Source organism: Dermochelys coriacea, chromosome 11 (assembly GCF_009764565.3).
Source record: "Dermochelys coriacea isolate rDerCor1 chromosome 11, rDerCor1.pri.v4, whole genome shotgun sequence".
Classification (NCBI taxonomy): Eukaryota; Metazoa; Chordata; order Testudines; family Dermochelyidae; genus Dermochelys; species Dermochelys coriacea.
In genome coordinates this window covers 42,977,702-43,004,916 of record NC_050078.2, presented here as the reverse complement: position 1 = coordinate 43,004,916, position 27,215 = coordinate 42,977,702, and the positions used below count along the sequence as shown (strand labels likewise).

Sequence of the window (27,215 nt, the reverse complement as noted above, 5' to 3'; positions counted from 1 at the left end):
CTCTTAGGCATCCATTAAATATTTAAATCTCACTACAAACCATTGATGCCAACAGGACACCTACCCCTATATCACATGCTCTAGTTCACCCCAATACCAAACTCCCACTGTTTACTAATCTACAGCCCCCATCTGTGCTGATAATGAACAAGAGGAAATAGAAACAGCAGGGATTATAAACTATTGAAGTCCCAATTTCCATGCCTGAACATAACTCTCTCAGCATATATTGCCTACCATATGCCTGCTTTGAAGTTTGAACACCTCTCTATTAGTGTCCCAGTTCTTGTGATATTGGAAGATTGTTGTTGAATATTAAAACACAAAAATGTTAAGAGAACCTGTCCTTAAAATATCTGTGTTAAAGCAAAGCAGTATGTTAAGTTGTTAAGGTTGCTATTTAATTAAGAATGGAAGTAGGAGGTTATTTAGCCCCTAATATGAAAATACTTTTCCTTTTAAGAACCTCATCACGGGGTCCTTGTAAACATTTTTATATGGAAAAATGCTTTATTTTACAAATGAAATAGCTTTTTAGATAGATAGATAAATGGCTTTGCAAGCATTTAAACAATTTTCTGTCAGTGATTCCAGCATCAATCCAAAATAGCTTCAGACAAGAGGATGAGATGAATCATGTGGAAATAAAATATAACACTACTTACTATATTCTGAAGTTCCTCAGAAATATCCATGCACATATCTCTATATAGTTCTTTACTTAACTCTTAGCAGTTCCACATGCTTTAGTGTTCGTGCATTCATTTATGTCTTGCTTGTTAAACTTCAGGACCAGTTATGGCTGTGATTGGAACATTAGAAATAGAAAATATTTCTCACAATATTTCACTAATCAGGGTGTATCCAGACTGTCCTATTAGTTAAATATATGTGAATTTCACATAACAAATATGCATGGTCCAGCTCTCTGAGGCAGGCACTAGATCTGGCATATTTACCACAAGTAAACTCTGGGGCTAAGTATTCTCCATTTGTGTATATTGCATTGTCCAATATACTTGCAAGCGTTTTCATAAACTAGTTGTGCAAGTCAGAAACCTCAAACATCCTATGATTTTTCATTCTACACTCTCAACCCATCTAGGACAACAAACATTGGTATAAATTGTCACTACAGCCACGGGTATTAGCATCTTACAGTAGCATATCTGCTTGTTTATAATGGATAGTACACAATACTGGTACATATGCTAATAAGCTGCACGGTGACCTTTGGCTCAAAGGTTCAATCAGCCTGTTAAGTGTGCTGGTATGGCAAAGCATCATAATATGACATTGCAACCACAGTTCTCATTGGTGTGTATTACAGTCCTCTTTGCTACAGCCACGATTCGCTCCTAATAAGGGTAGTCTCTTTTTCAAGTGTAAGTTACTGTAGTATCAATGAGGGAAATATCAGGACCAATTGTAAAAATCTGTCCTTTCCTGTAGCTTACTGTCTTGTTACTGCATATACCACCCCTTCGTTGGTTATATGGGTGCACACCAGGAGGAACTTAGGTATGTCCTGCCCTCAAAAGAGGAAGGGATGACTTTGTTTCACAGTGTATATAGGACGCACCGCATTAGTTACAAACGATTGGCTCACCTCATAAGGTGTTGGGTAACCATAGGGAATCCACTGCGAGGGAGAGCAATACTCCCAGATCTGCCAGAGTACAGCGTCCACATTGCTGGCATGGATGGACAATATGATGAGAGAGGAGAAACAAATAGTTTGTCTGTGGGAGATGGGCCTAATAGCCTTCAGATGCATGTTTCCTTCCATATTTTGGAGATGTGAGGACAGACCTGACAGACAACAGGATAGATCCTTAGGCTACGGTGATGGCTGAAAGCACCCAGAAACCAGCAGATCCAGCTAGGTGGGAGGTGTAGTAAATTCCCCTGATGGCACAGGAGTGGCATAGCTAGAGCTCCACCACCACCTCAGACCAGGGAGAGCAATGCTGGAGTGCTACTGCACTCTGATCTGTGGCTGTGGCTCCTTGGGAACAGCTGTGGCCAGGCATAATTGTAAAGCAGTTCTGAGGTTGCTCTAAGTCAGGGGAGGGCAAACTTTTTGGCCTGAGGGCCACATTGGGGTTCCAAAACTGTATGGAGGGCTGGGTAGAGAAGGCTGTGCCTCCCTAAACAGCCTGGCCCCCGGCCCCTATCTGCCCCCTCAGAACCTCCCATCCATCCCCCACTGCTCCTTGTCCCCTGACAACCCCCCCCCCCCCCCCGTCCCCTGACTGCCCCGACTCCTATCCACACCCTGACAGGCCCCCCGGGAATCCCATGCCCATCCAACTCCCCCCGTCCGCTGACTGCCCCCTGGGACCTCCTGCCCCTTATCCAACCACCCTGCTTGCCGCCCCCTTACTATGCCGCTCAGAGCAGCACGTCTGGCAGCCACACCACCCAGCCAGAGCCAGCCACACGCCCGGCAGGAGCTCACAGCCCCACCGCCCAGAGCGCTGGTGGCAGGGCGAGTTGAGGCTGCGGGGAAGGGGGAATAGCGGGGGAGGGGCCAGGGTCTAGCCTCCCCGACCAGGAGCTCAAGGGCCGGGCAGGACGGTCCTGCAGGCCGGATGTGACCTGCGGGCCGTAGTTTGCCCACCTCCGCTCTAAGTTATGCTGAGGACAACCTGTTCCCTAGAAGATGGGAGTACAGAGCTACATATGCTCTTCCCCCCCCCACACCTACCAGCTGCACCAAGCAGAGCTCTGGCACAACTGAGGATCTAGCTTTCTATCTCTAACAAGCAGTTCCCATGTTAAATGTGCCACTATAAATGGAGCCCTTTTTCATGTGATTAAAAAAAAAATCATCACTTGTCAGCAGTGACTGTTACTCTTGAAAAACTTCTAAAGGATCAGTTTAAGCTGAAGATGAGTACAATGGAGCAGTGTGTTGTGAACAAACATACAGCAAGTTCATGAACTCTTCAGTTTCCCCTTACTCCTCTAGTGCTGAGGCATAAAGAGCAGAATGTCTCTGCATGTCACAGAGAAAGATTATTCTAACTGAAGGCATTTCACAGTGTGCTAAATCATCTTCCAATATAAGTAATACTAGGCCCTTTATTTGGTCATTTGGGCCCAAATTTTCAATTGTGGGTGTAGCAAGGGTATCTGCATGCGCATAGTGCAACCACAGGGACTTGCAGGTGCATGCACAAACAGACACTCATGGACCCAAAATGGGAATCTCATGCACAAGTACCCATTTTGCACGCAGGTGCCTATTTTCCAGTCACACTTACATACGCATTTTTGTGGGTGTAGTTGTGCCCTCTTCTTGAAAAATATAATTCTCTCTGCTTTCATGGAGGATTGTTTACATAACATCCAGGGGCCAAATTTTCTTAAGTTTTGAATTGGCATTACTTTTCCAGTTGGAATGGATCTGTTTCTTTCTGAACTCCTCCTTTTATACCACAACAATTTATACCAGTTTTGGGCAATTTTCCTAGTGATAAGATCACAGGCTAGGAGGCAGATCTGTTTCCCAGTCACTCACTTTACTACATGAGGCAAGTTGTCTGTACCTAATTTTTTCCCATCAGTAAATGGCTTTAATACTTGCCCATTTGAGGTAAAGTGTTTTGAAGTCTTCAGATGAAAGACTTATTATGTAAGTATGTGGACATAGCACCCATCTCATGAGGACAGACTGTACAAAGAGGAAGTAGAAATGGCTTTTTCTGGAATTGGGGAGGAGTCTATCATCTCTTGTAGATGAATGATTCCTTCCACATTTCAGAGCTCTTTGGACAGACAGAATATATCTATTAAGAAATCACACTGCATTGTTGCCCCTTTTAGCCTGAGCAGTTAGCCAATATTTGGGACCTTGTCAGATTGCATCAATTTCTCTTGCTAACAGAAACAATGAGTCGGCTATTTCCGTTCTTGTTAATTTACACCCCTCCACCCTAAAATATGCAAAACGTCTGGTTTCCCTGAACATAGTAGAAACAAACAGGAAGCAGTTTCCTCATCCAGAAATCCAAGTCTGCCTTCTCTGCAAGTATTGTGCCCAAGCTCACTCTCTGGGCTTCCTCCTAGGCCATGCTCCCATTGCTTCTCTCTCTGTTTGCACACTTTTTCTCCTTGCTTTCTGGTTTCTTTCGCATACATAGATACATGCAGCTGCAAACCAATGCCCTAGCCCATGCATTTGCAGTGAGGCTCTAGGGAAACCCCTTAGACCACATAGCTTAGTTTCTACTCAGGCCTTGCCATGCTGGCACTTGCCTTCAGTGGTGGCTTCTATTGTTTCAGTTATCACAAAAAAAAAAAAAAAAGACACATTTAATTATTCCTTTAGTTAGTCTAAATGAAGGATGCTTAGGATACCTATCTTTTCTTACCAGGTCTGTGATTGATGGCCACCCTTAACACCTTCCAGCATAACAATATTTTGTTTCTCCTCTTTTCATGCCTTCTCTGCTCCTTTTGTGATGGCAGTTTTTGATACTTTCTCTCAAAAACATCTGTCTCCCCTTCCATGGTGCCATTTAGGACTGAAATGCTCTTTCAAAATCCACTTCTTAGGTCTCCATCTTGACTTCAAATCATGGCTGAAAACACACTTCAAAAACACTAACTACTGAGTAACCATGTATCATATCCAGGACTTTCACCATCCTCCCCCTACCCACTGTATGTTCTATCCCAGCTTGTTTGTTAGATGGAGTTACTTTGGATGTAGACTGCTCTAAATGAGAGGAGAGTTTGGCCCTATATTTTCAAAGCACTTTATAAGCATTAAATAATTACTCCTACAGCAGCTCTGTGAAATAAGTAAATTATGTTGATGGAATGATGTGTAGGTCTTAGTCTGTACGGAAAACAATTATTTTCCCAAAAAACAAATTTCTACTACATACTGCCTCTATGCAAAATTAATACTTCAAACCTAAATACTACCACTCATAAAAGCCTATGAACAATATATTCATATGGAAATTTCCCATACCCATGTGCTATTGCATTAGTGCAAATCTACCTAATTACTGCCTGATGAGGCCATTCATGCTTCCTTTAAGAAAAAAAAAAAGCCAGCTAATGATATTGTAACAGCACCATAATATTCAAAGTGCATCATTAATATAAATGAGCAGCATACAGTGGTCCATTCAGTCCTTTGGGAGCAGCCCCCAAAAGAAATGTACTGGGTGTCTTTCTGGCTATGCAGAAATGTATGAACTGTTCATCTTGATGTTGTGGTTACAGTATGTTTGTAGTTCTTCATATGCCCAGTAAGTGAGTTTAACAAGTTTAACAAGGTGCAGTGAGGAAGTGTGATGTCACATGCAGCTCTTACAGGAAACAAGCTAGAAGATATTTAGGGGAACTTCAGAATTTGGTGATTTCCAACGGATTAAACAACACAGGTTAGTCTTTCTGAACTGTTTCTACCCGCTCTAAAGATGTGTTATATGCATTTTTAAAGGTCCCTTTTAACATTTGACTAGGAGGGCTTTAGCAGAACACTTGTAGCTGTTTGTAAGCATGAGCTATTACAGGAACCAACATGGAGACATTATTATGAGCATGAAAAAGTAGCATTTAGCATGGCTTGCTGCATTGGGATGGTGTAGACTTGAATTGTTTAACAAAATATGAACTTATTAAATTAGATTTACGCTGTGGAAATACTCCTACTGTCTGGGTTTTTTTTGTTTGTTTTTTTGTCGTAAAGGGGTCTTTTTAGATTCTTTATATTGAACGAAGGAATCGATTTTATAAAACTAAAATTCAGGTGCTAATAAATACAGTAAAGTACTTTTTAAAAGGTAGATACAAGTTGTCAGCTGTGTAAGAAATTTTGATATTAAGTGGAGAAAATCTACAGTTCCTTTTCTTTTAACGTACATAAATTCTTGTTTAGTCACTTAGTGCAGTCTTATTTTCCCTTCTCTCCATTCTGCTCTTTTCCCACACCCACCCTAGATTTCCTATGGAGATTCTGTCTCAATCTTTCCTCAACTTTGAGTTTCCCATGCTTGGAAATTTCTAAGTGTCTCAAATGAAACTGAACCTATGTCTTTCATGTTCCACCTGGAATACACAGGGAAATAAGTAGACAGAATGAGCTCTTCTTTTAAATTTCCAGACTAAATTTTTCTTTTAAGGAGTCAAAAGATGTGTAAAATTTTAAACATTACTAGAGCATTGTAGTTTAAAAAAACAAAAGGTTGAAAATCAGAAAACTCAGCATGAAAGTTAAAAATAAAAGAAACCTCTGAAAGGTAGGAAATAGAATGCTATACTAGTATTTCTAAAAAATCTAAGCAGAGATCCTGAAATCAAGATAGAGACATATTCTTAACTGAGTTACTGCATTCTTACCAAAAAAAACCTGAGGAGTACGTGTGGCACCTTAGAGTATGTGTGGCACCTAACAAATTTATTTGGGCATAAGCTTTCATAGGATAAAACCCACTTCATCGGATGCATGCAGTGGAAAATACAGTAGGAATATATATACATACACAGAGAACATGAAAAATGTGTTGCCATACCAACTGTAACAAGACTAATCAATTAAGATGGGCTATTATCAGCAGGAGAAAAAAAAACTTTTGTAGTGATAATCAGGATGGCCCATTTCAAACAGTTGACAAGAAGGTGTGAGTAACAGTAGGGGAAAATTAGCATGGGGAAATAGTTTTTACTTTGTGTAATGACTCATCCACTTCCAGTCTTTATTCAAGCCTAATTTAATGGTGTCCAGTTTGCAAATTAATTCCAATTCTGCAGCTTATCATTGGAGTCTGTTTTTGAAGTTTTTTTTGTTGGAGAATTGTGACTTTTAGGTCTGAAATTGAGTGACCAGGGAGGTTGAAGTGTTTTCCAACTGGTTTTTGAATGTTATAATTCTTGACGTCTGATTTGCGTCCATTTATTCTTTTGCATAGAGTTGTCCAGTTTGGCCAATGTACATGGCATTCTTACCCTCATTTATCCTCCACTTAGTAATGGAACAATTATGGTAATGTGCCATGAAAGAAATGTCTTCCTTTTTGTGTATATGAATTTCAAAAGTATGGTCTCTTATGATATACAATGAAACTAGCCCTATATCCAGGACTGTGTGAAGAAGTTGTAGCCCATGCCCTGTTCAGGAAAGCTAATGGAAGGTCTGTCTTCCAGCCTTGCACTGGCGGGTGTTTTTTCTCTGTGATAACCGGAGTTTGCATTAGATGTGGGGTATGATGGTTGGGGACTGAAGGAGAAGTTTGAGAGTAAAGGTTGGAACTTTAACTGAGTGTTTCTAATACCTCTTTCTTCCCAGCACCTTTCAGTAGTGATTTTCTTGAAAAAACTATTTTTGTTCATTCCTTTAAAAAAAAAATCATATTTCCCTATTTATTTCCATATGAGCTGCGTGCCCGCTCCTTTGCCTCAGTCCTAAGGCAAGTGTTAAACATGAGTATAAAATCATTGAGCAGCATGTCAAGGACCATGAACCCCCTTGCCAGGCTGTTCCTCCCACTTGTCCCTGGATAATAACACAAGGTCCTCCCACAATGGCTGTTCCTGTGTTGTTGCTCCTCTCCTCATCCTAGCAGCACATGAAAGCTCCTTGCACTGGTCCTACATGGAGCTTTGAAACTCTGCAAGGCAGAAGCTCCTGCAGAAGTCCAGTTTCTGTCAACCCTTACTTGAGTAACTCTCAAGTTCTGCAGAGTTTATAAACCCAGGATGCTGCAAGCAAAAGCTGTCTGATTTAGGTCTGAGAAGTTTTTAAGCTTTGTTAAAAGGGATCTTAGCCCTAGCTGAGTTTCCCTGATCCTGCAGAACTCAAGTTTTGCAAGCTCCCAAACTCATTGAGAATCTCTGCTCCAATGGAGTATATAGTCTTTACCAGGACTCTGTGGACTCTCTAAAATCCAGGTACTTCTCAGAGGTTCACCAATAACATTAAAATGAGCACCCCTCCTCTTGCAAAAATAAATAAAGGCATTACTCCTCATTGAGGATGGAAGAATAATCTGAATGATGACATTTCTTTGAATTATAACATACTCCAGAAAGATAGGAAACCTCTCTTTAAAAAAATAAAAATCTTTGATTAGTTTTCAAATGCCTTGTCATGTTACTGACTAGACTTTCAAAAATCACCACTTCTGACAGGGGACTAAACAAGAGACATTGACAGCAGATTGGTGTAGCAAGAGGACAGGTAAAAACTGGACATATAATGTAAACTTAGACACAGTATAAACTATAAAGAAGTTACCATCTCTCCATGATAGCTAATGAGTGAGTTTCATGGGATTGCCCTATAGCTAATTGTTCTGATATTACATTGTGAGGGGAAATAGTAAACAAAAGTAAAGCATAAGAACGGCCATAATGGGTCAGACCAAAGGTCTATCTAGCCCAGGATCCTGTCTTCTGACAGTGGCCAATACCAGGTGCCCAAGAGGGAATGAAGAGAACAGGTAATCATCAAGTGATCCATCCCCTATTGTCCCTTCCCAGTTTCTGGCAAACAGAGGCTAGGGACACCGTCCAATTTTCCATCTTCAGACTGTGTTGTTTTAGTTAAAATCCCACCTCCTGGAATCATATACATACTGAGAATTTCAGCTTTCAGCGGTAGAAGGAAAAAAAAAAAAGATTCTACCCATCATGGTCACAGAGAAAAGATAGAAACATGAAGCCTAAAGGCTCAAAATCAAAAGGCAAATAAAAGACCCAGAAAGCTGGGGTGTAAGTCAATCTCTCGATTTTTGAATGCATGGACTTGGCAATACTGGAAAATGTTAAAATTTTCAGTCCATAGGAACAGTGACATTTGCATGGTGTGTGTTCTGTTAGAAATCGTAGGCTTGACTCCATCAGCTGAGACTCTTATTTCTGTGCAGTACTCGGTAGTGGGCACATCAGTGGCTGGCAGCTTTTTTGTTAAACATGATAAGAGTGTGATTAAATCATGAGGTCTTCCTAACCATCCGCATCGTCTGTCCCCCCCACCCCCGCCATGCTCCTTTTATGCTCAGTGTGAGGCTTAGGCTTTGTCTACATGGAGAGCTGCACCAGTTTAACTCAAGGTGTGACACTAAAATGATTTAGTTAAAACAGTGCAAACCCTTGGTGAACATTATTTCAGTTTAATAGTGGTTTAGCATAAATCAATTAGGAATTAATTTGAACTAAATCAAAATATGCTACTCTTAAACCAAAATAAGTGTGTCCACACTGGAGTTTGCAGCTGGTATTTAAATCAGTTTAAAAATGAATTTTGTTAAGCGGCTGCAACTTTCTCATGTAGTCAAGGCCTAAGTTTCATTCTGCCACCAAGAGTGAAGGCAAATGACCAGAACAACTGGAGGAAGTACAAAAGAAGGGGAGCTAGGAGAATCAGAATAGTGGGGCAAGAGCAAACAATGGGGCCAGGAAACTTTTTCTATAAAACAGGCTACTGTGTCAGTCTGTTACATAAAAAAGGGGAAAGAATTTTTCAGACAAATTAAAAAAGAGGGCTGCAAAAAGAGAATAGAATATAAAATGGATCTGGAGGGAGAGAGAAACTAAAACAAAATATAAAAATAGAACTAGATGGGGACAAATTCTGTGCTCAGCTAAATATGCATCTTCCACTGAAGTTGATGAAGGGGGTGCTAGGGGTATTCTTACATCTGTCTAAGGGTATTATTTGATCCTTAGCTTGTGAAGTAGAGAATTTGGTTTGTGTACGTTTCTATCTATGTTCTAGTTGAATTCTCCAGGGAAGAAAGCACACAACTCTGTAAGTTTGTGGTAGTTTAGAAGTGACCTGCAAATAATAATTAGGGCTGTCAAGTGATTTAAAAAAATTAATCATGTGATTAATCGCACTATTAAACAATAATAGAATACCATTTATTTAAATATTTTGGATGTTTTCTACGTTTTCAAATATACTGATTTCAATTACAACACAGAATACAAAGTGTACAGTGCTCGCTTTGTATTTATATTTGATTACAAGTATTTGAACTGTAAAAAAACCCCAAAAGAAATAGTATTTTTCAGTTCACCTAATACAAGTACTATAGTGCAGTCTCTTTGTCATGAAAGTTTAACTTACAAATGTAGAATTATGTACAAAAATCCGTTTTATTTTTGAATGCCATGTAAAATTTTAGAGCCTGCAAGTCCACTCAGTACTATTTCTTGTTCAGCCAATCACTCAGACAAACAAATTTGTTTACATTTTCGGGAGATAATGCTGCCCGCTTCTTGTTTACAGTGTCACCTGAAAGTGAGAACACGTTCTCATGGCACTGTTGTAGCTAGCGTTGCAAGATCTTTATGTACTAGATGCGCTAAAGATTCATATGTTCCTGATGCTTCAACCACCATTCCAGAGGACATTCTTCCATACTAATGGTGGATTCTGCTCGATAACAATCCAAAGTAGTGCGGACCAACGCATGTTCATTTTCATTATCTGAGACAGAAGCCACCAGCAGAAGGTTGATTTTCTTATTTGGTGGTTCGGGTTCTGTAGTTTCTGTATTGGGGTGTTGCTCTTTTAAGACTTCTGAAAATATGCTCCACACCTCATCCCTCTCAGATTTTGGAAGGCACTTCAGATTCTTAAACCTTGGGTTGGGTGCTGTAGCTATTTTTGGAAATCTCACATTGGTACCTTCTTTGCATTTTGTCAAATCTGCTGTGAAAGTGTTCTTAAAACGAGATGTGCTGGGTCATCATCCAAGACTGCTATAACATGAAATATATGGCAGAATGTGGGTAAAACAGAGCAGGGGACATACAATTCTCCCCGAAGTAGTTAAGTCACAGATTTAATTAACACATTATTTTTTTTGACAAGTATCATCAGCATGGAAGCATTTCCTCTGGAATGGTGGACGAAGCATGAAGGGGCATACAAATGTTTAGCATATCTGGCATGTAAATACCTTGCAATGCCGGCTAGAAAAGTGTCATATGAATGCCTGTTCTCACTTTCTGGTGACATTGTAAATAAGAAGAGGGCAGCATTATCTCCTATAAATGTAAACAAACTTGTTTGTTTTAGCAATTGGCTGAACAAGAAGTAGGACTGAGTGGACTTTGTTTTGTTTTTTAGTGCAGTTATGTAACAAAAAAAATCTACATTTTGTAAGTTGCACTTTCACGACAAAGAGATTGCACTACAGTATTTGTATGAGGTGAATTGAAAAATACTATTTCTTTTCTTTATCATTTTTACAGTGCAAATATTTGTAATAAAAAATGTACACTAAATTTCAATTAGTATTCTATTGTTTAACAATACAATTAAAACTGATTAATGGTGAATGATTTTTTAAATTGCGATTACTTTTTTTAATCGTGTGAGTTAACTGCGATTAATTGACAGCCCTAATAATAATGTTTAAGAAATTCCAGATTTAGAAATGTGCTGAATTTTCCCCACAAAAAGGAGTAATAGGAGTGTTTAGCACAGGGGTGGAAAAACTTTTTGGCCTGAGGGCCTCATCAGGGTTCCGAAACTGTGTGGAGGGCTGGTGTAGTGTATTAAATTGCTCCCCGTAGGAATGTGCTACTTACAGTGTACTACTTACAGCTCTCGCAGCCTTGCTGCCCCGCTGGAGCGTGCAGCCCTGCTGTCCAGAGCGCTGGCGGCATGGTGAGCTGAGGCGCCGGGGGCTAGCTTCCCCGGCCGGGAGCTCAAGGACCAACCAGGACAGTCCCGTGGGCCGTAGTTTGCCCACCTTTGGTTTAGCACAACACTTATTCACTCACCAGTTCCTGCTGTGTATGAATCCAGCTTGCATTGTGCAGTGACTTCATACCTGTCACAGAACAAACTGCTATGGCTTGAAGCTGACCCATCCTACAGGGTCTGATGAGTGAACAAAAATGCATAGCACTGTAACCAATATGTATCTGAACCTAATAGGCTAGAGTCCGAGATTAGAGCAAGCTTCCAGTGTGCATTTCACTTGATTAGTATAGTTCACCCAGGGACATCTGATGGAGCAGGAGTTAGTGTGGATGTCTGACCTAAAAATATAGGTAAGTTTTGTAAGTTGCTAACCTGCTGAATGATCCCCTTATCCTACCCAGAAGGGCATTCACTACACTATTCCAGAATCACTGGATTTTTAAAAAAAACAATTTTCAGGTCTTTTTTTAAAGCCATTTCATTGCCCATAGTAATGTGCCCCATCTGCTGAGTTGACCAACAGTATCTTTTGCCTGTTGTGGTATTTGCAGTACTTCCCTCACATGCTTTGGTCTCCTCCCCTTGTTTGAATTCAAGTTCTGCAAATCATTTCTGTAAGTGGCTGTTCCGGGTGGCTGGAGGGCGTGGGGGTTGGTTTCAGCTTTTGCAGGCATTTTTCTATAGTATTAAACTTCAGAAAAGCCTGTTTATTACTAAGCTATTCACTGAGTCTTGGTTCCTTCAGGGGGGCAACTGCAGATACACTATTCAGTCTCCTCAGACCATACCCACTCGCACATGCTTGTTGTGTCTGATTCTGCTTTCACTTATGTTGTTTTTTACACTGGTATAAGTCCACTGACAGACTTACATTCATGTGGGACTAAAATCAAGCTCTTTCCCTATTAGAGTCAAGTATTGCCTCTGGGTGCATACACGGCATCTTTGTTCCGTCACCAATTTGCCCAAAGAAAAGGGGCAGCACCCGCTTGGCACAACTGCCAGATTTTCCTGTACAAATTCTCACTCCCACGAGCAAATGCATTTCCTCCCCTGTGACAAAAATAGATGCATGTATAAGTTCAGGGGCTTCTGATAATTTGGCCCTCTATAGATACCAGTTCCATGCTTTTGTCCTATTAAAGCACTCAACTTTGCCAGTGTCAAGGTTCTCTTTAACACAGAGCCCCTGGTATGTGTGGGAGGCTTGGGAATTGTGGCATGGGGTACATAGAGCCTGAGGTGGTGGGGAGAGTTGTACTGAATCCTTGAAAGATAGAGGAGTAAAGTAGGGTGGCAAAGAGGGAGCTTGTGGGGGAGAGTAGAGGGGTGCAAGATGACAGTAAGTTCAGATACAGAAATAACAAAGTGTGTGTGACCTTCCAGTCATTACTTTTTAGAAGGTTCCTTATTGCACCCAAAAAAAAAAATTGGAAGGATTTTCCTGGGGAAGAATTAATGGCGATGTTGGCGGGTTGTTTGAAATCCTTCTGATGTTGCAGTTTTCTTTCCTGGTTCCACAGGAATGATTTAAATTTAGGCTGTTCCAAGGTTAAGTGTATCAGATCCTGAGCCAGACCCACAAGCAAATTGGCATGCATAGTATGTTTTTCCAAAGTTAACTGCATCTTAGAGCTGTAAGATTGTATCAGCAGATCAGGAGCTCACAGAAGGGATTGCTTTGACCAAGCATCATGAATTTCTACTTGTCCTAACTCCTGGATTTGTATAAACAATTATTTTGCAAGTTTGCATATTTGGATCCATAACTATAGCTGTACTATGAAGCTAAATCTTAAGATTGGACTGGGCTTTTTTACCAAAGAAAAACCACCTTCTCCAGTTTAGTGCTTCTGTGGTAGAAGGCTTGTTGGAGGTGAAGTTTAATGGACTGTGATATGCAGGAGGTTTAGAGGACTAGATGATCGAATTGTGCCTTGCGTCTATAAACTCTGTACAGAGTCACAACTGGTGGGCTAGCTTAGCGTGGTGTAAAGATAATGCATTCTTTCCATGGGTCTTTACCAATAAATACAACAACTAGTAAGTGTCTGTTTTCCGATTCATTTTGAGTATGTGTTAGTGGGAGCTTGGCATTATTCCAGCGATCCACAAATATGTACAAAAGTGAAATTTTATGTATTTCTTCCTTTTGTGTCATCAGTGGCAGAATTCACCCTTTTGCTGAAAAAGTGGCAGGGATTTAGTAGGATTCCCTGTTGAGCCAAGCTGCTATGAAAAGGGTGCCATCCCCCCGTCTAGTGCTGCATCTTTCCCTTGATTTGAGATGCCTTCATAGTTTCCAAGATCAGAAGGTACCACTGTGATCACCTAGTCTGACCACCTATGTAGCACAGGCCAGAGAACATCCCCAAAATAATTCCTAGAGCAGATCTTTTAGAAACATCCAATGGCAAAGACTTAAGATTTTGTCAGTGATTGGGATTTTTATTCTCCATGGTCATGTTGCATGCCTGTGTTTATAAGACCCACCAAACACAGGCCTTTAGTAAACTTTTTGCTTTACCTTGGCAGGAAAGTCACTGTCTAAGGGCAAAGATGATGAACAAGTTCTTGGAAAGAGCTAGAAAAGAGAGCACATCCGTAAGTTTGTATGGCTGCAGCTGTTTATTGTGAAATACCAGGTCAATACTGTCAATATGTCCAAACTCGTGCGTTCAGGAAACTGAATGTTTTTAAAAGAACACTTGCATTTCTCCCGAATTAGTGGCGATGTGTGCTGTAATGGAAAGTTTAATGCTATATTGAGGGAGGAGTAGCACTGATGCATTGTCTTACACTGGTCCTATTCCAACTTCACAGTGTATGGCTAATTTCAGAGTCTCTGTATTGACAGCTTACTTTGACATTGCTCCAGCTACTAATGAAAGCTGATGGATTTATTTTTAAAGTGTGGGGAAACAGCAAAGTTTATATTACTAGAAAGGCAATGAGAACTTTCAAATGTATGGTACAATAGTATATTCAATGCTAAAACATTTCAGGAAGTGTAACTGACATGTTATTGCTAGGTTCCTCCTGAAGATTTGACTCTCCTAGTTTGAAGTCATCAGATGCATTGGGTTTGTTGTGTTATGCACTGTGACAGAGTATGGAGGTACTATTCATCACCAGCACCCAAAGGGTTAACTCTATGTCTCAGTTATATACAGATATTCATAGCAAGGTAAGGAAGCAGGCCTAGAAATTGCAAGCCAGAGGCAGCGGTTAATTCTATGCCCTGAGCCAGGACCCAGACACAAAGAACTAAGATTTATACTGAATTTTTGGCTGTGTAAAACCAGTTTGTTTTGTTGTAAATAGAGCTTCCTAAAGAATAACAAGTTAATGAGGAACATAGGTGGCTGTGGTGTAAGTGGATGGGATCTTTTTCACCTTCCACTGGCTTTGTCCATTGTGGTCCTTTTCCCCTCTATAACTTCTCACTGTTGCTACTATTGCTGCTCTAAACAGGATTAGATGAACAGCACCTTGCCTACATTACACTAATGAAGCTACACTAACGGTAGCAATAGCAGGAAATCTGAAAGTGAAAGAAAAGCTAATGTAGACACAGCCTGTGAGTCACTCTGGTTGATTAAAAGCACCTTGATGAATTCAATAATCGCAAAGTCCAAATCTTGCAAGGTCTTTTTGTCTCTTGCAAGATTGCCATCCTGGGCTGCAGTGTTAGGGTAACATTTGCTCTCTTGAGAATAATGCTTTCGTGACTGAACAAAGGACCACAAAACAAGCCCCCTGCTAGTTATGAAGTTGACCTAGACACAAAGCTAGAGATGAGTTTGAGGGTCTGGGGTTCCTCCATCCCGCTTGAAGGTTTTGGGGCTCAGATTTGAGGTGGTTCTTCATTTCTATACCTGTATCTAATTCAGAGATTTGAGGAACTGGGCTTCAGTCAATATATTCTAAACTCCATTTCCAAACCCATTTAAATTAAACCCAATTTATCTTTGTCCATGCTGTCCAGTCAAACATGGTTTAACCAGAGTCAATCTGCACAGGTTTTAAACTATACATTTTAAACGTGCTGAGCAAATCTGGGACCCAACACCTCGCTGCTGCTTGCCATTCCCGTTATAAAGAGGAAACGGAAGGGAAAACTAGGTGCCATTCCTTGAGTTCCTCCAGTTTAGGGACTACAACACAAAGCATGCCACAGTCAAACTGTAACTCACTTTCTCTTGTTGCGAGGGGATATTTCTTTATGCTGTTGAATTTCAATGTGTTAGTAATGATTGAGATGTTAAACACTGGTTACAAAATTCAATTGGTTCCCTCACTATTTGTAACACCTCTTCCTTGAGCATAATAAGTACTTTCCACAGGTACTGAAATGTGCATTTAAGAGTATATAATGTACTACAGCGTATATATAGGTGAGTGTTTTCATGTGACTTCATGTGTGCTGGGGTTCTGCCTCCTTCAAAGTTTGCAAAATTATAAATAGATGATTGGAGGAGGCCCCAGGAGACAAGGGCTCAGTGTGCCTGGTGGCTGGAAATGCCACCGAAAGTGTCAGAGACCCTAAATTAGGGGACTCAAACTCAATTTACCTTAGGGCCAGTGCCAGGCCTCAAATCCTCCCAGCGGGCCAATAATATCACTGAAGATTAGAAAAGAAAAGATTAGATTAGATTCAGAAAAGAAAATGTTTATATTGTATTTTTATTTCAAATTTCTTAGAAATAATAAAACTGTCATACAACTTTATACAATTCTTCACCTGCCAGAGAGTTTTTGGTGTTTGCCAGACATCAGGCATCGCTTCAGTTCTGTCAGTTTGTTGATGTTTGGCCTCAGTGACTGAGCAGTTGAAACATTCAGGATTGCAGCAAGGTGTGCGTCAGATAGTTTATCTGGCTTGCTGTCTGGAGCAGAGTGTATTGTACTTATGTGTACCAGAGGGAGCTCCCTCTCCATTGTACAACCATTGCCTATGAATTTCACTGATCTTTAACAATTATTTTTAAACCCAATTTCTCAACTGGAAGTTTTACTGAGCTTCTCTTTGGGCTCTGAGAACAAACTTGAGATACTTTAGCTCAAAGGAGGACTTCCTTCAGCTATTCTGAATGCCTGAGAACATCTGAATTCATGTGTGTTGCGGTTCTGTGTCCTTCAGAGTGTGCAAAATTACAGAGTGAATCTGTAATGAAAATGCCTCCTCAATCATGCAGAAATTAGTGGTGCTACAGGAGCACTAAATGAATTTTCATATATTCCACTTTATTTCTCGTGCAGTTTGTGAAATTGACTGATTTAGTGAACCTTTCAGAGTGTCTATGCTGCAGCTGGGAGTGAGTCTCCTAGCCTAGGTAATAAATTTGTTAGTCTCTAAGGTGCCACAAGTACTCCTTTTCTTTTAGCCTGGTTATACAGACTTGTGCTAGCAGGGCTCAAGCTAGCATGCTAAAAATAGAAATGTGGATGTTCCAGCTCGGACAGAAGCTTGGGCTGTGAAGTCCACCTGACCTCTTAGGCTTAGGGGTCAAAGCTGGAATGACCACATCACTATTTTTAATGTGCTAGCTCTAGGGTTACCATATGTTTGTATTTTCTCAGACATGTCCAGCTTTTTAATTCTTAAATCGCCATCTGGTAGGAATTTTTAAATATCTAAAACATCTGGATTTTGCCACATCAGTCGGGATGCCTTTTGTCCCAATATCTGGGACTGCTCACCTCACCGCGCACACCAAAGTCCTCAGGCTGGCAGTGCTTCCTGGGGCAGGTCCCAGCACCAACTTCCAGCAGGAGCATGCAGTGTGGGTGGCCCCTAGGCACAGAGGTGGAGGGGGTCTCCGTGTGCTGCACTGACTTCCTCCTGCCCAATCAGAGCTGCGGGGGCGGGGCTTGCAGACGCCGGCAGTGGGCAGAGAGCCCTCCCCCACACCTGACCCGACCCTAGGAAGAACAAGAGGGACCTGCCGGATGCTTCCCGGGAGCTCCCCCAGGTAAGCACTGCCGGGACTCCCCACCTCGCCCCCTGGCAGGTCCCTCTGGCTCTTAGGGTCGGGTCGGGGGGGCAGAGGGCTCTTTGCACGCTGCCAGCGCCTGCAAGCCACTCTGCGGCTCCAGCACAGAGCTCGTGCTTGTGGCGGGTGCAGCACGTGGAGACTCCTTGACTGCCCCGATCCTAGGAGCCAGAGGGACCTGTGGTAGGAGGGCTGAATACTCAAGTGGGGTGGGGTGAAGAGGCGAGCGGTGAGCCAGCAGCAGGTGGAGGGGGGAGAGTAGGTGTGCGAGGGGGGCCAGTGGCTGGCTGGCAGGCAGGCAAGGAGGCAAGTGGTGGGCAGGGAGGGTGAAGAGGCGAGTGGTGAGGGAGCCTGCAGCGGGTGGGGTCCAATGGGGCAGGGAGGGGGTGGAACTGGGGCGGGGCTGGAGGGCATGAGCAAATACCCCTCCATGGAGTGTCCTCTTTTTTGAATGTTCAAATATGGTAACTCTAGTTAGCACAAGTTTGTCGGCCTAGGCTAGGATTCTTGCCCCCAGCTGCAGTATAAACATATCCTTATAGTTGGGTCCTGCATTTCTGAGAAACCACCTCTTTCCATATTTTAGACCAGCAGCTGAGATCATATGGGATGCTCAAGCTGATAAACCCAAAATTTACACACTTGGTGAGCCTTGATGCTGGATCTTGTTTCCTCCTTTGGTCTGGCAGAACTGTGTGTTGACCATCCCCTCCCAGCATGTTGAAGGGCTACCAATTCATGGAGGTCTATAATTTATCATTCTTTGTAGGTTCCAACAATCCTCATTCACTAGTCAAATACTTAGTTTTCTGCAGCTTGCATAAAACATTTCTGAAATGAACCGTGCTATGAACTGGAGCTGTAAGGGTACACTTCTGTAACCTCAGCATGGGAAAGTCTCTCTTGACGTTCTTGCTGTGCCTTAAGTAGTACATTTGATGCCCCAACATGTGGGCCCCCTGCTTGCCTATGCTCATGTGTTTGTCAATGGCACCCAATTCATCTAATTTAAAACTGGCTGACCCACCTTATATCTGCTATCAAAAGGTTCAGATAGGCAGGCTGACTAATGCTGCAAGCGTTCTGGGTTCTGTAATAAATCCCTCTACTGGGCCAGCAATGCTATATTATGTGACAGAAGAGAACTATACTGAAGCTCCCTCCAAGAAGACAAACCTTTGAAACTGGTTCCTTAAAACTATGAGTTGGGAGGGGTTAAATTTATGTGCCTAAGTTCAAAAAATTTGGTGTGGATCTATAGGTGAATGTGCTAAATGTTTCTGGAAGAAAATGATGGAATTCTGTAGATTTCAGACACACACACAAACACAGCAGCAATAGAATATGGTTCCTCTCCATACGTAGAATGGGGGCTTTAATCTGGCAAATCGAGTTGACAGTGTGATTTAACTTCCACCTAATGTTAGCACTGCTATGAACTGAAGAGGAATTACTTGTTTAATGAAAAATTAAAAAGTACCACATAAACTGATGGAAAACAGAGACTCTACTTGGTTATCTGCTGCAGCAATAAGGGGAGGAACATCTTTTTGGTGTGTCTTTTTATTTCATAAATGCAGTGTTTAGAAACCTACTTTAATTATGGGACTTCTAAAGGGACAATAAAATTGTTAGATTAAATGGGGGTGACTTAATAGGCTGTCCAAATTTGGGGTGTTTATGCATCTGCAGTAATTGTCAACTTAAAGTGAGCATTTCTGTAACTATGTGCGAATTTCATTGGCCAAATGCCAAATTCAGCCATCCCATTAAGGTGCCCACATTTTAAAAACTGGGCTCTGTATTTGAATCTTTTCTCATCTCTCTTGGGGCCAGATTCAGTAAATACAGTGCTCCTCCCACTTAAATTTTTGAGCAAGACCCAGAAAATACATAATTATGGACTTGCCCAGCCTTGCCAAGTTGAAGTTTTGTTGAATCTGAACTTCCATGAGTGAAATAAAATATATTTTGATCATATTTACACTATTAAAAGCTAAGTGGAAATTAAGCCAATGAAGAACAAAGTATATTTGCATTAATGAGACTTTACTGTATGAATCAATTTATAAAACATTTATGAAAAATGTGTTTAAAAAGTTCACCTCTCTGTTTCAAGTGTCTTATGATGTGATATTTCTTTTTTTCCAAAGAGCAGCCCTGGAAATACTACATACAAGACTGAATGTTTTCTATTACTCAGGGTTATTTTCCAGAATGGCCTGGAAGGAAATATTGGGTGATGAGAACAGCAAACGAGCATTGATGGCTAAACTACCTGCATAAGGATAAAATATCAAATGCAAGTACTGAAGGCTAAACCAGAGGTTCGGGGTCCTCTGCGGGGCCACGAACAGGTTTCAGGGGGCTGCCAAGCAAGGCCAGCATTAGACTCACTGGGGCCCAGGGCACAAAGCTGAAGTCCCAGCGCATGAGGCTGAAGTCCAGGGCCCTGAGCCCTGCCACCCAGGGCTGAAGCCAAAGCCTAAGCAATGTAGCTTTGTGGGGGCGCCTGTGGCATGGGGCCCCAGGCACTTGCCCTGTTTGCTACCCCCTAAGCCAGCTCTGGCTTTTATATGCAGAAAACCAATTATGGTGGCACAGATGGGCCGGGGGAGAGGCTCAGAAAGAAAACAGTTGAGAGCCCCTAAGCTATAGTGTCCTCTGTTCAGTGAATTAGATGTGAATCCATGGGCTTCCAGCTGCTATTCCATCAGATAGGCTGGAATAGCAGTCACTTACCCTTCTGAGTCTCCTGTGTAGGAATTTCTGGATAGAGCCACTAGATCTATGTAATCACAAATCCAGTGGTCCCATCCCTAATCTGTTCCAATGGCTTGTGGCTGGTATGGAGGAACCCCCATTCAGCCATTCCACCTGCACTACTGCTTGCTTTTACAGGGCTACCACTGGGGCTTCTGCAGGCCCTCCACAAAGCTGTTCATTTTACCTGACGTGTACTGCCTGCAGAAAAACATGTAGACATGGAGGGCACATCCATACTTCCTGGGTTTATAGACTGGGCCCTAGATCCACAAAGGGACTTAGCCATTGTGATGCTGAGCCTAACTTTCAGGTGCCTAGAAAATCATGGAACAACACTGTGATTGACAGTGCCTGAGTTAGGTGCTCAGGCTCCTACACAATGGATGGGGGGAGAGAGGCACTTTAGACTGCGATCCACAAAGCCAGCATGCTAGCTGGTGAGCCACCTAAGCTAATCAATGGGAGAGGGGGCATGAGCTGAGCTGAGCCCTGCCCCCAGTCAGAGATAGATGCCTAAACTGGGGCTGCAGAAAGGTGCCTATCTCTGCTTGCAGTCCATGAACAGTGGAAAGATAGTGTTCATGCACAAGGCTATAGAGTCATTCTAACTCTCTCTGGCCCAGTTAATATTTAATTATCTAAATGAAGGAGAGATTGAGGCATACACGCATTAGAATAGCCCAGTGGTCAAGGCACTCACCTGAGACATGGCAGATCCCTGTTCAAATCTCTTCTTCCCTTCAGAAGGATGGGGGAGTTGAACCAATGGCCTCCCATGTCCTAGCTGAGTACCTTATCCTCTAGGCTAAAGCAGCTTATCTGGCTCTTCTGTCCATTTGTGTGAACTCACCTGAGGGGGCCCAATCCAGTAGGCATCCTCTGAGCGCATATGCCAGATTGGATCCTGTGACTGACAATGCAGGGAGTGAACCAGTGAGCCTGCACTCTGATCACTTAGATGTTAATCAGTTCCCCTTGAGAAAACTGACAAGGGTAATTAGACAATCAGAATGGATGGTCTAAGGAGCCAATTACCTTGTCAGCCCCAGGTTGATAAAGAGGCAGGAGGGAAGTGCCGAGAGAGGAGCAAGAGGGGAACAGGGCTAGTTGAGCTTAGTAACATGGAGGCCTCAAGGGAGGGAGAACTCTGTTTCTCTCAGGTCCTGGGGAAGGGCCAAAAAGTGCTGCTGGTGCTGTAAATAGACTATTGCACAGGGATTGTTGTGGAAATGATGGAGGGAACTTAAAATAAAAAGGATAGCGTGAAGGCACAACTCCTGGAGTTTATGCAGTTTCTGCAGGGAAGAAAGCGGGAGAGAAGCCACACCCTGTGACCAGGGCCGGCTCCAGGCACCAGCTTTCGAAGCAGGTGCTTGGGGCAGCAGTTCGCGTCCCGCGGCGGCAATTCGGCGGCAGCTCTGCTGATCTTCCCACTGCTGCGGCTTTCGGCGGCGGCAGCAATTCAGCGGTGACTGCTTGGGGCAGCAAAATTGGTAGAGCCACCCCTGCCTGTGACAAGCCCCCACATGCAACCGAGGCGGCCAAACACTTATCTTCCTTGGTGTGAATCACAGTGGAGCTTAGGAAGGAGACAGGCATTCAGTCATAGAGGGACACAGAGTGCGCATGCTCAAGGAAACGTAGGCACCAAAGAGATGTCACTGCAAAAATGAAGGCACTGAGCACCTTTAGGCACCTACAGGGTTAGATGGCAGCCGAGTGGGAATTTTGTGGATCACAGTGGTGCCTAAAAACAGGACTTGGCCACCTAAGTATGTTCGTGGATTGCATCCTATATAATTACTCCTTATAAAATATTGCCACTCTGGAATAGTCTTTCTCCTCCAGAATCCTACCTCTGACAGTGGCATGTGCCAGATATTCAGAACAAGGCTTAAAAACTTATAATGCATTCAGCGGTTCAGTGTTATACCTTGGAGAGAGAATTTCTCCTGACCCTAGCTAATAATCTACTTGTCCCCTGAAGTTTAAACTGATAGCCCTTGTAATTTTATTATAGCTTCTGTAACTGAAGACTTTGGACCAGATCCTCAGGTAGTGTAAATCTGTGTAAGTCCATTGACTTTGATGGAGCTATGCCAGTTCAAATCAGCTGAGGATCTGGTCTTCTATTTGTATTCATTAAGCTGTTCTCCAGATGTTTATTAAGACAGTGAGATAATACAGGTAATGAAATACATGGGATAAAAGCTACATTTTAATAGTGAAAAGCTATCTGGACTTTTTTAAAGTAAATTGGATGTATGTAATATGGATTTTTGACCAATATTTAAAAACACCAATTGTGATGTTAGACCTATTTAAATTGGAGTTAGCTGAACCATTTGTTTGGCTTGAGCCACCTACTGATATTTTGGAATTGTATTTTTTTTTGATGGATTTTTTTTTTAACAGCATCATCAGCATATTGCTTCCTTTACGCATTTTTCTGAGAAAGCTTGCAGCAGAAGTTCCTGCTGAACAAATGTCAGGCAAGCCAGCTGATGGTGAAAGAACATAGCTGGTAAACTCTTGATTTTTTTTTTCTTTTCTTGGCTTAAAATTATATCTCATTAGCTGATATTGCTAGGGAATTAGGTGATGAAGTGAATTAATTTTTAGTAAAGTTCAGAGTCCAGTTTTTAAAATCAATCCCTTCAAACAAAAACAAAAAATCTAGGTCAGGATATTTAGAGTTGAGATTAAACTCTTGCATTTGAGTCACCCTGTGGGGGTTGTTCAGGGTGTTTACTTGCTTGTTTGGGGTTTTTTTAGTATTGCAGTTCACATTGTATGTGCGATTACCCTCCAACCGCAGTACCGAAGAACTGCAGGGTCAGCTGTGGATAGTTTGAGGCTTAATTCTGCTTTAGTTGATTAAAGCAGATCCTCAATTTATTTTAGATGCCTTTTGCATGGGAACTTCCTCTTTTTTTTTTCTCTCTCTCTCTCTCTCTCTCTCTCTTTAATTTTAGGTTTAAAACCGCTTCTGAAAATTTGTTTAATTTGTTGGACGTTCTAAAATATTTACTGAAACTATAGCAGCATCTCCAAATTTAAAAATGTGCTGTAAAATTAAATGTAAAATCCAGATGAGGCTAAACTTTAAAGGGCAGAGACTTAGTTCAAGCAGGCAAAAATGTGTAAGCACAGTTACTTTAACTGCTCGTGCACAGGGATATATTGTCTCCCATCTCTGAGCACATACAGTTATTCAATCTACATGCACATTTGCACAAGCATCTATGACATACAGACCTCTGACTCCTTCTATAAAAATAAATGTGGGCCAAAGAATTACCCAAGGGCATACTTTATTTTTAGAGGCTCTTTTGGAAGGAGGGCACTAGATAAAATGCCATTTAAAAAAAAAAACAAAGCTTTCAGCATGCAAACATTAATAGTGTAATTTGGACTAATTTGCACTTCAATAGGTAAAGCTTTATTTTTAACTGAAATTTTGCATTGTTTATAAACTTGTATTTGGTTTCTATCAGTTATTTATATTTAGTAGTTTTTGCCTTTTGAAGTCTGTGGATATCTGGGAGCATGAAAAATGCAGGGATATGCCCAAAACATGTCTTCACTTAGTATGACATCAGTTCACAAGCCCAAATCATCACTGCTTGTGTGCAGGAGCACAGAGGGAAAGGCACAGGAAGTTCTTCATCTGCCCCAGCCCTTCCATGCAACTGGCAGCACATGTTGCAGGTTGCTCTCCCCAACCCCAAGAGGCAGGGTGCCAGCTGTGCTGAACGTGACAGAGGTTATATTTGAGCAGATTGTGGGTGTGGCCCCCAGCCATCACCTTTCCTCCTCAGCAGGACAACCAGTACTGAGGGAGCACAAGACATACCTTTACTAATAAGGAGTAGCAGTAGATGCTGGTTAGTATATTCCCCTAATTTAGTATGGTGTTTGTGCATGCAGATGTATAGCTCAATGCCTTATCACAATCTGTATGCACAATCACAATTTAGTGACCCAACACATTTATCTTTGCACACCTGATCCCAGACATTTTGAGCCCCAGCTTCAATATCCTAAACATGCCATGAGCCTGAGCAAACTGCCACTAAAGTCAATGGGAGTCTATCCATTGCCTCTGAGAGTTGGAGTAGACCCTACATCACTGATTTCAGGGAGTTATGGGTGCTTACCACTTTGCAGGATCAGGCCCTCTGTATATCTCTGTACTTTAGAACATGAAATACAATTTTAGCTATCTACATATCAATTCACTGTCTCCCCATGCTCCAGAAAATTGACTGATATGGACTTCCACATCACAGACTTGTAAAGTACTTGGATTATAATGTTCTGGTACCATGGCAATCTTACTTAGTTGGAATTTTCCACGTACACAACTCTGCTGGATTTCCACAATGGAATTCTTGGTTGCCTCAGGCTGGTGGGGAACAACTGTTGTGGACCAATAAATTGTTACTGTGCTGGTGACAGCTATCACTCTGCACATATCTGCTCTCATACTGGTTCTTTACATGCAATTTTGTTTTGCCTTTACTTTCTTCTGAACTAATGTACTTTGTTTTATTGGATCTGTTCTGGGGTCCTGTGGGTGACTTGTTACTAAGAACACTGAAATTTTTGAGAGATTTGGAGAGGGTAAGGAATTTTTCAGCAGGATAGTTAGTGTTACCAGGAAGAGTTCACTGGGTTCTGCTGGCTCAACAGTTATAAAGGAAATAGATTCATAGATACTAAGGTCAGAAGGGACCATTCTGATCATCTAGTCCGACCTCCTGCACAGCGCAGGCCACAGAATCTCACCCACCCATTTCTATGAAAAACCTCACCTATGTCTGAGCTATTGAAGTCCTTAAATCATGGTTTAAAGACTTCAAGGAGCAGAGAAGCCTCCCTCAAGTCAACCATGCCCCCTGCTACAGAGGAAGGCGAAAAACCTCCAGGGCCTCTCCAATCTGCCCTGGAGGAAAATTCCTTCCCGACCCCAAATATGGCAATCAGCTAAACACTGAGCGTATGGGCAAGATTCACCAGCCAGATACTACAGAAAATTCTTTCCTGGGTAACTCAGATCCCATCCATCTAATATCCCATCTCAGGGGATTAGTCCTATTTACCCTGAATATTTAAAGATCAATTACTTATCAAAATCCCATTATCCCATCATACCATCTCCTCCATAAACTTATCAAGTAGAATCTTAAAACCAGATAGATCTTTTGCCCCCACTGCTTCCCTTGGAAGGCTATTCCAAAACTTCACTCCTCTGATGGTTAAAAACCTTCGTCTGATTTCAAGTCTAAACTTGAAATGGGTCTGATTCTCTAGGAGAAGATCTGAGAGGAGCCTTAAGAGCAATCATGTCTGGGGGCCAGTATGAGCTGAACTTTATCTTATTATTGGCAGGGGGTGGGGGGGTTATTAGAGGATAAACATCCAGGAAGGGTGAGTTTGGACTCCATAGCATGCCTAGATTATTTGAACAGATATCTAATCTACCTCGCCTTATACATAAGAATGTAGACACATCCTATCCATTCTTGTATTTTTTTCAAGAACAAGTTTTGAGTTTTATTTCCTATTGTGTTTTGTTTTGTTTTTGTTTTTTTATGCTTGTCCATGAACCATCAAAGACTTGTGGTTTCTATGTGTCTCAGTTCATGCTGCTGTTTGCAAGAGGAAAAGGATTAAAACATGGATTAAAATGTTGTCATGTTCAAAATTTAGGCTGTGACTCTGAAAGAAATGAACATGTCTCTCTGCAGTCTGACTGGATCTGGAAAAACACTTACCCTGACATCGGTTTTGCATTCGCATATTTCCAAAGACTTCCCCACACACTGCTGTTAAAGATCTCTAGTAGCCTGCTTTCCTACTCCCTTCTTTTGGATACTGTAAAAGCTCCAGTGTTGTGTGAAACGGGCTACCCTGGTCAGTACTGAATTGTTCTGTTTTGTAAGGGTGAAATTCCTTTGTAAGGGTGAAATTGCACTCCCATGCAAAAGGGCTACACTAGACCTGTGTGCCATTTAAATCACATTAAGCCCTGTTTTGAGGCCTTAAGTGTATAGATGTATAGGCCTTGTTTGGTTCTCTGCACAGGGGTGAAAGAAGGGGAGCTCTGAGTTGAGTCCCAGAAATGGAAGCAGATGCTCAGTATGAGTGTCAGTCCCTCTCTTCGTTGTCTCAGACTGCTTCCTTAGCCTTTCAGTGATACTGGAATTTTACACAGACGGTGGCATGTTTGGGATCAGGTCTCCAGCCAGACAATACCACCCCTCTTTGGGAACTGCCTCTGCTTTCAAATAAAGCCCAAAAGTCTCAGAATAAATGAACTTCCCCTTTCTGGAATTGTCTTCTCCCCAGAATTTCCCTATATCTCTTGTGTCCATGGTAACTTCCCTTTCTGTAGCTATCCAGTTCTTTACAAGGCCTTTTTAAAGGCGAAATGTCTACATCTCCTGTTCCTTCCTCGGCTTTCCCTGTAGTGCAGGTTAGTAGTATTTTTTTTCCTCTCCTCTCTTTTCCAGCATATTTTTCTGTGACAGCTTTTAATGCTCCAGTGTTCTTCTGGACTACGAGTCTGGTATGCCTTGCGGCAGAAGCGGGACAGAGTAATGCTAGACCCCAGGCCTTCCTTTTAAAGGTACATAAACTTTGTTAATATGTGCAAAGTTATTGAGGGTAAACTGTCACTTTCCCTTTACTGAGCTACCATGTTTTCCATGGAAGATTATTTTATTTTATATTTTGCCCCCAAACCAATATTTTTTTGCCTGAAG

General features: G+C 41.9%; 1 protein-coding gene across 10 annotated transcripts in view; it reads left to right on the top strand.

The window, feature by feature from the left end:
- WIPF1 (WAS/WASL interacting protein family member 1) overlaps positions 1–27,215 on the top strand; it is an 82,875-nt gene that overhangs the window by 23,446 nt on the left and 32,214 nt on the right. For 2 of the 10 annotated variants that reach the window (XM_043505311.1, XM_043505307.1), the window contains exon 2: positions 26,964–27,079. The exons of 1 other annotated variant lie outside the window; for it this stretch is intronic. The gene's annotated coding sequence lies outside the window, so the exon portion shown is untranslated. Of the gene's footprint in view, positions 1–5,154; positions 5,406–14,170; positions 14,288–22,860; positions 22,970–26,963; positions 27,080–27,215 lie in introns of those variants that run through there. 7 more of the 10 variants (XM_038421329.2, XM_043505308.1, XM_043505310.1 and 4 more) reach the window with 7 other exon arrangements.